Source organism: Lepidochelys kempii, chromosome 9 (genome assembly GCF_965140285.1).
Source record: "Lepidochelys kempii isolate rLepKem1 chromosome 9, rLepKem1.hap1, whole genome shotgun sequence".
Taxonomy (NCBI): Eukaryota; Metazoa; Chordata; order Testudines; family Cheloniidae; genus Lepidochelys; species Lepidochelys kempii.
Genome location: NC_136388.1, coordinates 93,308,518 through 93,321,676, shown reverse-complemented (window position 1 = coordinate 93,321,676; position 13,159 = coordinate 93,308,518). Strand labels below are relative to the sequence as shown.

At 41.9% G+C, this 13,159-nt stretch overlaps 1 long non-coding RNA gene across 1 annotated transcript in view; it reads right to left on the bottom strand.

The window, feature by feature from the left end:
* Positions 1-11,116, bottom strand: part of LOC144930871 (uncharacterized) — a 194,128-nt gene extending 183,012 nt beyond the window's left edge. The window contains exon 1 of the long non-coding RNA XR_013636320.1: positions 10,941-11,116. This is a non-coding gene — a long non-coding RNA (uncharacterized LOC144930871). The remainder of the gene's footprint in view (positions 1-10,940) is intronic.
* Between the last annotated feature and the right edge of the window lie 2,043 nt (positions 11,117-13,159).

The window sequence follows — 13,159 nt, the reverse complement described above, 5'->3', positions numbered from 1 at the left end:
CGTAATTTTTTTTTGTTAAACAAAGTGATGATAATGTGTGGATTTTATCCGAGCATGAACAGAAAAACCTAGCAGTACTTTATGAATAACTAAGAGTATATTTTAAAAAAAGAAATCTATGCAGACACTGTTCTCCTGGCTTTAAAACTGAGATAAATATGTAATGAATTCCCATGCTGACATTGTCAGTCGCTACATACTAATATGTCCTATCCAAAATTATATACATTAATTTAAAGTAATAATTTTTATAGGAAGGGATTGAATTCAAAGAACAAAAGTAATAGTAGCCTTCTGTCCATTTGTTCATTTATCTCTTCTCTGTAAACCAATATATGTTTTTTTCCCTCCAGGGGTTTGTGTTTGTGGATTCTTTGCCCTAGATCTGAGCAACCTAGACTTTGTGATCTACTTCTGAAAGCATTATTATACTCGTCTTTCTTTTCCAGAGTCTGATGTTAAGAATTACACACTACTAAAAAGACATTGAACTAAAAACCAAAATGTTTGATTCGCCTCAAATGTACACTCTAAGATCCCTGTTATGCTCTTTCAGTCTTTACTTCTACGTCTACTCTTGTGGTTTAGCATTTTCTGTGGATTGTTTTTACTTAGTTTAAGGTGTAAGGTGTATATTCTAGTGTATATTCTAGGGTATATTCTAGGTGTAAGGTGTATATTCTTAGTGTAAGGTGTATATTCTATTGCCTGGATTTAGCAGGATAATTAAGAATGTGTCTTAACTTTAACATTAAGCATGTGAGAGTGTTTTCAATGACTCACATGCTAAAAGCTGGCCAAGTGCTTAAGCACCTTGCTGAATCGGGGCCTGTGATGGTATTCCACCTTTGTGTGGTGTATGAGAATTGCATTCTGCATAAATTGGTTACTTCAAGGAGGCATTTTTATCTTTAGCATGTTTGGTAAATGTTGTTTTAAAGCCTAGCCCTTAATGCCGTGTCAGACGGCTAGGGGCAAAAGTTTATTTTAGCAAATAGGCAAATTTGAAAGCAGCCTCCAAAAATGTATCCACAGTATTTGCAATCTCACCTATTTAAAAAAAAACAAACAAATCTCACAGGTGATGTACAAATACATGTGTGGCATGTGCAATCAGGCACTTACGCATTATTACGTGTATACTTCCAAAGGATGGACCCCAATCCTTCATCCATTGAAGTCAATGGGAATTTTGCTATTGACCTCAAGGGCCAAATCCAGTTCCCAGTGGCAAACACATCTAGTTTATGCACACAACTGGATGCCCTTCAGAGGCTATGGGTGCATTTTTGGAGGTACCTTTGAACAGTAATTTAATTAAAATAAAGCAAAATATGAATGCTCTGAGCTCCCTAGTAAATAACACTTGAGTATGATTTCCTAAGGACTTTGCTACTATACCTGTATGTTTCATTATGTTACCAATCAAATTCTGCCCAGAGAAAAGGGAAGACAAGCTAGCTCTTTGTTCTCCAGGTCACAACTACTGGAGAGGAGCGGAATAAAAAATGATTGGACAAAGTTATGGTGCAAACCCAGGAGAACAAATATGCATGTTAAAAATTATACACGCTCTCTCAGATGGCTTAAACTGTTATCAAGAGGCATCTTCAACAAGGTGAAATTTGTCATTTCTCTTGGACTACAATCAAGGAGAACTAATTAGAAGGAAAAGTTTTCCCCTGCAGACTGCAAAATTAGTCTTTTAGGTAAGAATAAATGATAATGAGAGAGTATGGTTATTAAGTCTAAAGCATGGTTTCCAGAGAATAAATATAAAAGGTCATTGAATAGGGTATTATCATGCATCAGCTTTCTAGCTTGTAGATTTAGAATTGGTTAATAGAAGGTGCTGAATATTTAACAAATTTGCATCATATATATTTCCTTTCTCTCTACTGAATCATTAAATGTAAGCTCCCAAGGAACAATAGCACAAGGATTGAATTGAAAATGCTCTGTCTTCATTATTTTCAAAAGCAAATGGCTACTCTTGTCAAAAAAAAAAAGTCACCATGTGATTCAAACGTTTGACTGATCGTGTATTCCCCATAAAGTGTATTGTATCTCACAGTGAGACTCGTAATTATCTTTGCCCTTTCTTTGGCTAAGGTGGAAAATTAGATTCATACAGAGGTTGCCGTGAGAATACTTCAAAAGCCTCTTCTGTGTTGGGAGAGATTGCCGTTCCCCATTTTGGTTCTGATCTTGCATCACTCAAGTAAATGGATGTTATGCCATTTCATTAAATGAGAATTCAGGACCTTTCAAAATGGGGAATCTCCATCAAGCACTAAGGCTGCAATTTTTCAAATGAATGAAAATGCCAGCCTAGAGGGGTAAAAGAGTGGTCACCATACCAGATAAAACAACATATTTAAGAGTCTTCAGATACATAGGCAGAATGGTGCCACCTGAGATTTAGGGAAACCCCCATTTCACCTAGGGGTGTAAGACTCTTTGATTATGATTTTCCACAGTTTAGTTATTTATGTCTCATCCTTCTTTTATTACATTTCTAAGTCCACTGAAGCCTTTTTTTTCTTTTTAAACACTCAAACAACTTGTATCATAGTGCCCCACAGTGTCCATGAACACTGCTCTTTTGTGTTTTTTTGGAGGAACACTCTATCTTAACAACTCTGTTCAGCCTTCACTGCAGAGGCTATGTGAACTATCGACATGGCTTGGGACCCAAATTTAGAATCATAGGACTAGAAGGGACCTTGAGAGGTCCTCTAATCCCCTGCACTCATGGCAGGACTAAGTATTTAATACTGGGATGCCTCTTAACGGCTCCACCAGACCCTTGCCTTAATATGCATTTCATTTATAATTTTTCCTGAATTTCCTTCTTTTCTTTTCTTTTTTTCTTAAAGTGGATTATTTACAGTTGTGTGGATTATTTACAGTTGTGTGGTTTTAAATTGGGATGGGAGTCGTGAACGCTTTGTTCATTGTCTGACTCAATTAGGTTTTTACCAGGGGTCAGGCAAAGGGTTTTGGGACTCCCATCATCACACTGTTTCAAGCAACACCCCGACCCTTATTTGAGATGAAATTCACTTTGAGAACATTCATGCAGTGACGCAGAACTCAATCTCTGAAAAGCAAATGCAAAGGGAGTAGAGGAGAAGCAAAGTTAATTTTTAAGTTTGGATGAAATACAGAAAAAAAAATTGTGAACTAGAAATCACATCTAGAATCTTGCAGTAAGACTCTATGATTGGGTGGTCATTAAGAGTAAAATCCTGACTCCACTGAAGTCAAAGGAATTTTTGCCATGGACTTAAATGGGAGCCATGATTTTGCCCTATATGTATATTTTATAAATTACATATTACAGAATATTTCTATATTACATTTGAATTTTATTGTGGGTGTGTGAGAGCGTGTGCGTGTACACACACACACTATAAAATCCATGTCTTTTATTCTACTTAGTTTCTTCTCTATTAAGAAAATCTTGAAAGCAATGAGAAACTGAAATCAGATCAGAAAAGCTGTGACAATTTTACCTGCTGGAGATAGAAGATCATTAACAGCTACTCAGTTGCCAAACCCTCATGTGAAGATCAAGATGGTAAAAGGCAAGGAGCAATGTTCTTTGATTGGGCCAGCTGGGTTCTGTAATTCCACCTCTTTGAGATATGTCCACAGGTTTCAGGGTAAAAAGAGGCAGATATCCAATCCAATTAGAACCAGTCTGTCCTTCTCCATCATCCATAAAGACCTGAGAGGAGACTGATTCCAGCTTATCCCTTAGGTGTCTCACGCACAGCTAGAGCTTATGGGAACCAGCCATACCCCTCATGTACAGATGGATTTCTGTGAAACTTCTAATAAAAGCAACTTGGTGGAAATGGGCCCACTGCTTACGCATGAGTTTAAGTAAGAACTACGCTGTGGACTCAACTAATCATCCAGACCCAAGTAGTGAGTGGGACCTTTATACCCAGTAATGGTCACTAAACGTATGGCTTCATCTCTAACACACAGCTTAATGAATAGAAAAATAACCAGCAAATCAGAATTGAAGATAAAGTTAACTCTACTGTGGAAGTCACAGCTTTGGTGCTCCCATTTCTGATTCACTATGTCCCTGGCTCTTTAAAACCATTTTGCTGTCACCAATGGGCATTTTGTGAAAAGGCAACAACAAAAGAACTACTGAAAATAACCATTACCTAAAATCGTTTGGGGTCAGTTTGGTTTAACTGGATGCTGAAGCCTCGGGGTATGCCTACACTGCAACAGAACACCCGCAGCTGGCCTGTGTTCGCTGACCCGGGCTTGAGGAGCTTGTGCAGTGTCAGCGTTCCTGCTCAGACTGGAACCAGAACCCAAGGATCCCAGAGCCTGGACCTCCAGCCCGCGCCCAAACATCTACACTGCAATTTTATAGCCCTGCATCTCAAGCCCCATGAGCCCAAGTCATGGGCCAGTCGTGGGTGTTTTATTGCAGTGTAGATGTGCCCTCTGAATCTGTCTGTAAGATCCAGTTAAGTCCCCATCATACCACAACTTTAAAGAGTGAGATGTCTTCCTCCCACTCCAAACAGAAAATACTTTTAGTGATTATTTATCTTTGTCTCTAAATCCTTTGGCTAAATCATATCACAGACTATTTGAAATGACAAACTGCACCAATCACAGCAATTTAGTATATTCAAGAGCTTCTTTCAAAGGGTGATTGTGGATTTTAAGACCAGGGTTTTGAGTGCATCACAGCTGTATAAGACACCCACCCAGCTTCAGCAAGGTGATCTGGGGGGAGGGGGGAAGAATCAAGTTATGGATCCAAGTTTTATTAAATCTTTAATTGCATCTACTGAATGTTGTTCAAGATTGGGATCTTTTATTATTTTCTGCAACTGCTTTAAATCACATCACTGGCAGTGCTGAGAACCTCACGGAGCAAACATAAGAAATCCACAGAAGCTGGTGAGACAGAGTCTGTCCCCAGTTGCTCAAGGGCAATCTCACCGGGTTTGTAACTGAAGGTAGAATTTGGCCTAGTGAATCTATGTTCCTTTGCATCCTTTGATATGTATGACTCTAGGCCAGCATATGGCTGCTTTGTGTTCCTTGCTCCATAATCATTGAATCCTCTCTTCAGCATTTTATTGGAGAGCACAATGGATCAAACATTTGTATGCAACCATGCAGCTAATGAATTTACCCCATATTGTTGTTCGTGGGTCATTCAACAGACCATTGGCTCTTATTCATCTGCTTGTCATTTGAAACTGTTCAGCCATTTCATGCAGACATATTTCTGCTTCTGTGCTGTTAGCAACTTACCCGCTTCAACTATTTTCCATGTGTGGCATGTGGCTGTCATCTCACTAACATGGTGCTACTTCTGCTCCTCTGTAAGGTGGCAAACATTATTAGCAGGAGGTGAGCACTTACAATACAAATAACTTATGTCCATGTTCACACTTGCAAGTGAATACAATAATCACACACTAAGAACAGCCATTCCCTAACATGCATGCACACTAAACCCATTCACAGGAATGCTCATGGAGAAGCAAACAAGAAGTGGGATGGGCAAGACAGAATCCAAAAGCAATTCAGAATTTGCAAAACTGTTTGAATAATCTTCCTCTTTATTTCCTATGCTCTAGTGCACTGTATGGTCCACAGGAAAGTTGTGGCCAGTGTTAATATGATATAGCTGAGTAATGTAACAGGAACAACAGTGATGAGGTCTAGGACTTATTTGTGAATCACAAGCAATTAAATTACACTCAGCCAGTCAGGGAACAGAAAAGATACTACTATGCCTATGACCAGTCACAATCAACCAACACTGCTTGAAATTAGAACACTGGGTATCAAATATCTGTCACACTGAATGCACACTCATTTTACAAGGAGAGGATAGCTCTCCGCTGCTTTTAGCTTCTCTTAAACTGTAGAATTTTGCAATCTACATACTGCCCATTCAACCCATTTTTGCTACTTTAATTAATAGCATTAACTTGGATACACACCAAGCAAACCCCACCTTTCTTTGTGGGCATATTGGGAAGGTACAAGTTGTTAGGGTACAGATTGTGTGGGTTTGTTGATAAGTTACGGTTGACATTAACAAAGCAGTCAGTTATACTAGGGTTACCCCTTTTTGTACAAGCAACTAGCCCAAAAGTTAGAGACCTGCAGATTGTTCCAGTTAGAAAGAGAAACAGATGATGGAGTCAGGTACCTTTGATGTAATCTTGTTTAGTTACAAGAAATGTACAGAATCCTGTTTCCCTGAACACACAAGGAACCAAAAAGGAGTTTTTTTCTTCTTAGAGCCACAAAGGCTCTTTTAGCGAGCACCACACCATGCTTGTCCAGACTGTGTGTGTGTAACTTCCTCTGTTTGTCTGTTCTTGTGTGCTTCTCCCCTCCCACTCACAACTCATACATCCTTACCCAAAACAATACCTAGCCAAGTCCTCCCACGCATAGTTTTAATTCCTGGGTGGACTTGCATATGCCTTTGTTAGGTGGGGGCAGTGGTGAGCTGGAGCTGGTTTCCACCAGTTCGCTAGAACCGGCTGTTAAATTTAGAAGCCCTTTTAGAACCGGTTTTTCCACAAGAGACAACCGGTTCTAAAAGGGCTTCTAAATTTAGCCGGCCAAAAGTGGCGCCTTGGCTGCCGACTCCACGGGTGCTCCAGCCCTGGAGCACCCAAGGGGAAAATTTGGTGGGTGCAGAGCACTTACCAGCAGCTCCCCGCCCCACCCCCGGCCCCAGCTCATCTCCGCTCCGCCTCCTCCCCTGAACGCGCCACCCCGCTCTGCTTCTCTGCCCCCCCCAGGCTTCCCGCGAATCAGCTGTTCGCACTGGAAGCCGGGGCGGGCTGAGAAGCAGGTGGCGGCTTCCCGCTCAGGCCCAGGGAGGCGGAGGTGAGCTCGGGTGCAGGGGGGAGCGGCGCGAGGAGGGCTGCCCACGCCGCAGCAGGTAACCCAGAGGGGGGGTGGGGGGGGCGTAGGGGAACCGCTCCCCGCCCCAGCTCACTTCCGCCACCCTCGGCCTGAGTGTGAAGCCGTGGCCTGCTTCTCAGTCCTCCCCGGCTCCCCCTGAATATGTGTAAAATACTCAAAGTGTAGGACTGGTGCTAAAACAAATAGTGGCAGTATTTTTCACTCACTGGACAGCATTGACACTTGCTGTGTACCTACTACCGCACATTAACAGTAGTGTAGTTTAAAAAAAGCAATAAATCAAAGTGCACTACAGAAATTTTAACATGCAGTAGCAGGGTCCACACACAGCCAGTTAGTGCACTGCAGGCTAGGGTGCTGTAGATTTACACTGTGGCTTGCTATGCACTAAATCTCTGTGTAGACAAGCCCCTAGAGTTAAACAGCATCAGAAAACAAAACCACCTCCCAAACAATATGTTCCCAACTAATTTGGTGACTGGGAGACCAAGCTGTGGTAAAAACAAGGCCCCCAAATGGTCAAAGATAGGCCTTCTATAGCCAATGAGACTTGCAGTGTGAGTTCCAGGCAGCCGAGGGAGCTTCCATAGTAGATCCTATACATTTCATTTGGATTTTTCCTCAGATTAAAAATAACTTTCTGATGCAGGCTAAATATCCTGGATAATGAAAGAGACGATAACTGATAGCAAGTGATTGCTTTTTCAGCTGAAGCAAATGGGAGGCATTTTAAACATTTCCCACACATCTTCAGTGAAGGGCTTTGTAGGGATAATAAATATCAGTTGCTGCATAGAAAATTGGTTCTTCCTCTGACCCTTACACATTGTTCAACACGTTAAAAATATAAAAACTAAAATTTGGGGGGGAAAAGAGGAAAGAAACAGCAAGTCACCCCTTTCAGATCCACTAGGACTTTCCCTTTTCTGAAACGGCCATGCTGACCTCCAGTACAGAACAGAAGCCACATGCTGCCAGAGTAACCGTTGTTGCTCCTTCAATTTCTACACCTCCTTTGATGTAGCAAGTTATCATGGCAGCCACTTAGTGTCCATCTACCAAAACAAAATAAAGGCAGCTTAAAAAAAAAAAAGCAAAGGCCCTCTCTGCTTCTTGGAATCTACTATCGAAAAAGGAACACCTCGGCCGGCTGGTATCAGAAATAACGTGGCAGCATTCTGCCCAGAGCTGTGGCAGAAATGTGAAAGGAAACCCTCGGCCCCGATCCTGCAAACACTTAGGCACGTGCTTGTAGCAGGGGGCTGACCCAGAGCCCACCCCCTTGTGGCACAGCCTGCAGGCACCTCACCCTCAGCTCCCTTGGGGTTCTGCAATAACTTGCTCACAGGCCAGAATACTCAAAGTAAGAGCCCAATTTGTAGGGTGTGATTTATTAATTTTTTTCAGACTATGCGCTCTTTAGCTTCTCAGTCCCAAATCCTTCTTCTCATTGGTTCAGGAGTCCCACACCCCTCCTCCTTGTGGCCTGTGCTGGGATTCAGAAGGCCAATTTCCCGCAGACCCCAAGCAGTCAGCTTTCAGAGCCTCTCTTCTCCCCTTTGGTTAAGGGGGCCTATAGCCCTCCTTGCAGGGCAGTGCTGGCAGGCTGGTGCCTTCACCCCACTGTCTGCTATCTCTCCGGCTCGCTGACAGTTCTTCTCAGATCTCCTTCGCTCTGCCCCCACCCCCCGAGTCTGATTTTAGCTACATGATCTGCCTGCTGTGACTGTAATGATTCTGCCCACATGGGGAGGAGAGCTGAGTGAGTCACAGATGCTCATTCATTTGCCCCGGGGGGGGGGTCATTTTTGGCGAAAATAACTGTTGAGCATGAAACGTTTCAACCACCACTAGAGAACATGCATGTACTCTACCACCAGAGAAGGGCCTATGGTTAGACTGTGCTAAGCAGCAGGGAACTGGTTTCACTAGGCCAGATTCTGTGCTGCAGCTAAGAAGCTGCTCTAAACTACGCCACCGGCTAACAATCACAAAGAATTATGTGTCTGTTCCAGTTTCCCTTACTCATGCAAGCCGTTCTAGTGGAGTAAGGGCAGCAGAAGCATACGTCAAGCTCACCCTGAAAAGGTGGTATTAGTCACAGAAACATATTTCTGAGGAATATAAATGTATGTTACACAAAAACTACATGAGAAGAACAGTATTAAAGCTGCACAGTCGAGCACTCAAAAGTTAGGAAAAGCCAGAATTGTATCAGTGTGGCACAAGGTGCATCCCTTTGACACAAAGACCACCCACATGCCAAAGTTCAGGTCCCTGCTTCAAAACATGGAGGCGTAGAGCTCTTGAAAGGAAACCTCGCCCACATGTTTTAACATGGATAAAAAACAAACAAAAATTTCTCTCCCCTCATTCTCAGAAATGGCAGAACCATTCTGGCTGAAATTTTCAAAAACAATTCAGCCTGAGGCAGACACTCAGCATGGAGATTTTCAGCCCAAACCGTTAAAGTTTCCAAAATTATCAACAACTGAAAAAGAGGTCTTTATTAAGGACAACCTTAATAATAAGCATTGCTACCAGGCGCAGGAAGGCAGGAAGATGCCGAATAAATGAAATGGATTGCCAACGTATCCTGCATGGTGTATATTGTACCTTCTCTTTTCAGTGTTACTGTAGTGCAATCATATCAAAAGGAGTTGATACAATCAAAATGACAGTGAGTCAGTGATAGTCACTGGATATAACTTGCAGTTGTATGAAGGACTTGGCATGTGAAGTGGTGGGAAACTTGACAATGAAGATAGCTCATTTCTCATCAGGTGTCCTGTCAATTGCTGAAAGGAACGGTTATTGTTCAATAAAATGCAGCTATTTTTACAGTTATACTAAGTTACCATCCTTGTAGTTTATGCCTTTGAATTTTCTCCGCCTTTGTCAAATAAAAGACCTCTTTTCAAACCAGCCTGGCATTTGATTTATAATTCTGCTGCAATTTCTTCCCAAGCTCATTTGCAAGGTGCCAAGGAAAAGGTACAGCAAGGCAAAATATAAACAAAATAAAATATTTTTTTTAACTGAGTATCTGAAAACACTTACTTTTCTGGCCTGCTAAGAATCAGTCACGAAGGGCCCAACGCTGGCCAGTTTTCATTGCATGTAAGCCCAAAGAAACTATGTGACCACTGGTCACATGAGACTGAGGTCATATGACCCACATGATAGTTGGGCCTACCTAAATTAGTCCTAGGTAGTCAATAGTTTTTGGAGCCCAAATCCATAGTTCCAGCTGGCTATAGTCAAAAACTAGAAGTATTACTAAATGACTTTATCTGCTTTTATGCCTCTCCATATGTCTCCTTTCTGCCAATATTCTACTAAATGAGTTGGAATGGAAGGAGTGTTTGTAGGAACAGCAAATCTTAGAGAATATTAATCCAAAGCAAATTTTAAACTTGTAAACATGATTCACCCTAGCCCCTGGAATCATGGAATTACACGGGAATCTCAGTGTTTAATCAAAAATAAGTTCTAGCCCTCATGTTGGTGGAAGATGCCTGAAAATATGACCTTTAAAGACTCAGAATAAAAAGAATCCCAAATGAATTTTAAGAAGAAATCTTATGGTTTTTGAACACTTGAGGTTGGCACTACAGACTTCAGTATGTACTTCACTCTAAGCACATCCTTAAATCCATCTCTTCAGCAAAGCATTTAAGCCTATGTTTAAATCCCACTGCTTTTAGCCTGCAATTAATCACTTTGCTGAATCAGGGCCTGTGCCAGAATGAAAGGGAGAGAATTATCTGTAAAGTGTGTAGACAACTCTCTCCTTTCACTGAATAATTTATTCTTGGTGTTTCTGATCATTCTCTGACACTCCCTTTTCAAGCATCAGAAGCGGTGGCTGTTGAGTTTTAAGGAAGCACGTTAGTACAAAAGAAGCAGAAGAGTAGTGAAAGTACACGTAAGGATCACAAGTACAGGCTACACATTGCATTTGGTTTTCATGTTCATTTACAGGCTTGGGTTACCTGTTTGTTTGTTATACTTAGTTCTTTCCAGACAACATCCACTGGTAAAGTGATAGTTTCCACTTGTAATGGGTACAAAGAACCTCCACATGTCTTGTTGATGTTCAGCTTTCTTCCACTTGAAACAAATTTCTCGAACTTCCAGCAAAGAACTGTATTTTCATTTTGTTCAAAGACCAGTCAAACCTTTACCTTATCTTTTTTTCTCCCCCACAGATGGTGTAACACCCTTTTTTTTTTTTTTTTTTTTTGCTTATCTGCACAGAGAGAAAAGGCACATTCAGTAGTTGTGTTAGTGGTTGCAACTCCAGGATGAATTTGGCTCTGTAATATAGAGTGTTATCTGGACTAGTGAAAGGGAGGAAGAGGAGGACTGGTAATTAGTATTATGTTGACATTGCTACAGATATGTGGACCACTGGTCAAACAGTTAGTTCTATTCCTTTTACATAATGCTGGACAATCTTCCATTCTGGTATCTCAGCCTATCTTCAGAACAAGTATATCAGGGAAAAGATTGCCTGGTCAGACATGAGCAGAACTGAAACTGCTCTTCCAGCTGATACAAAAATAGATCATATTCACTCCCAAGATGTTCCATTACACTAAGGGCTCGGTACCTAGTAATCTTCCTACTTTTCCTGTGCTCCTGCGTACAGGCCAATTCAATCTTATGAACTACACAGGTAATATATATTTCTCATTTTCCTTGAGTTATGATGTGTGACTTTCCTTTCACTTCAACTTGAAACAACATGCGCAAGCTCTAAAAGGAGAGACTGAAGGAAGTACAGCAGCAGACCCAGTGACCAAAAGAGCAGAAGCCAAAAACATCAACTGAACATATAGGCAACTTTTTGTTATCAGCTTATTCAGGCAAATTTGCTCTGTGCCTTTACTATACTATTCGAATAAAGACCTCCTATAGAGAGATCAGGTGTCAAAGAAACTGAGAGTTACCCCAGAAGGTGCTTTATTATAATGGAAAATGAGAAGCCAGTGCTTAGTTCAAAGCTTTAAGAGGGTTTTTGGTGGGGTAGAAGTTACGAACATCCTTGTACATTCTCCCAATGCTAAGTAGGCCAGGATGGCATGCCACCATAATTTACACAATACAAAATATTGCACAACATTCTGTCCTGTAGTATGTGGTACTGTCCCAGCCAAAAACCTGTTCATTCTCACCACCAGGGGCTTTGTTATTCACTTGACGCACGAAACGTGCACTTAGGGTCCGACACAGATGTGCATTGTTGGTCCCAGATAGCACAAAGATAAGGATATTACCAAAAATAAAAGGAACTGTTGCCAGCCACTGGTAAGATTCTACCCTACACCCTGTCTCTACCAAACCCATCCATCAAAGAGAGAAATTCCTTTTGAGTTACAGACACACACTAACAAACTGCAAGAGAGTGCCTCGTGCTCCTTCTCGAAAATACTGCTTACAGACAGATGGCAAGAGGGAGCCAAAGCCACAGAAGAGGGAGCTGAGCGTGCCTTGCCACCCACCTCCTGGAGACCCACGCATGGGACAAAGAACAGAATGCAGCTGCCACAAGAAGGGGAGAAGCCATCTCCAGGACAAAGACGATAAATTAATGGGCCAGGCTGGGACCTGCAGCACCTCACCCCAGTCTGTTCCAAGTCCCATACATGGGAGGGAGTAGGGTTGTGGGGAGAGGTATAGTTGTGCTATGCACATCACTTCCCCAGCACCACCACCAACCTTCCCTGACCAGCAATGAGTCCGAAAGCTAACCCAGCATCCGGTTATAGTGATCTTTCTGCAGAACCTCTCTCTGCTGTGTGTAGAGCTCTGCTTGGGGAGGGGTGAGAGGTGGTGGTACGTTTAGAAGGTCCTGGCAGTGTAGTTCCAATGGAGTCATGCTGTCCAGGAGCAAGTGCGTTGGGCTAGATGGCCCTGGCTCTAAGTGGTCTCCCAAGATCTATGTGGATACCAAGGAATCTGTGGATTATGGGCAGCCAGACCCCACTTATTGTGTATTAGCCATGAGCTCTAATAAAGGCTGGAATGAATAAGTAAGTCATCTATTAAAAAAGTCCATGTTGAAACAACTTTACAGGTCTGAGTTAAACTCAGGAGTATTGAGTTAACTACTGAAAATCCAGCTGTAATGCACATAGTTCAAATTTATTAATAATGACTCATTAAGGGATAAATTGTTAAAGAGCCTTAATAAGGCCGGTACTTGTAC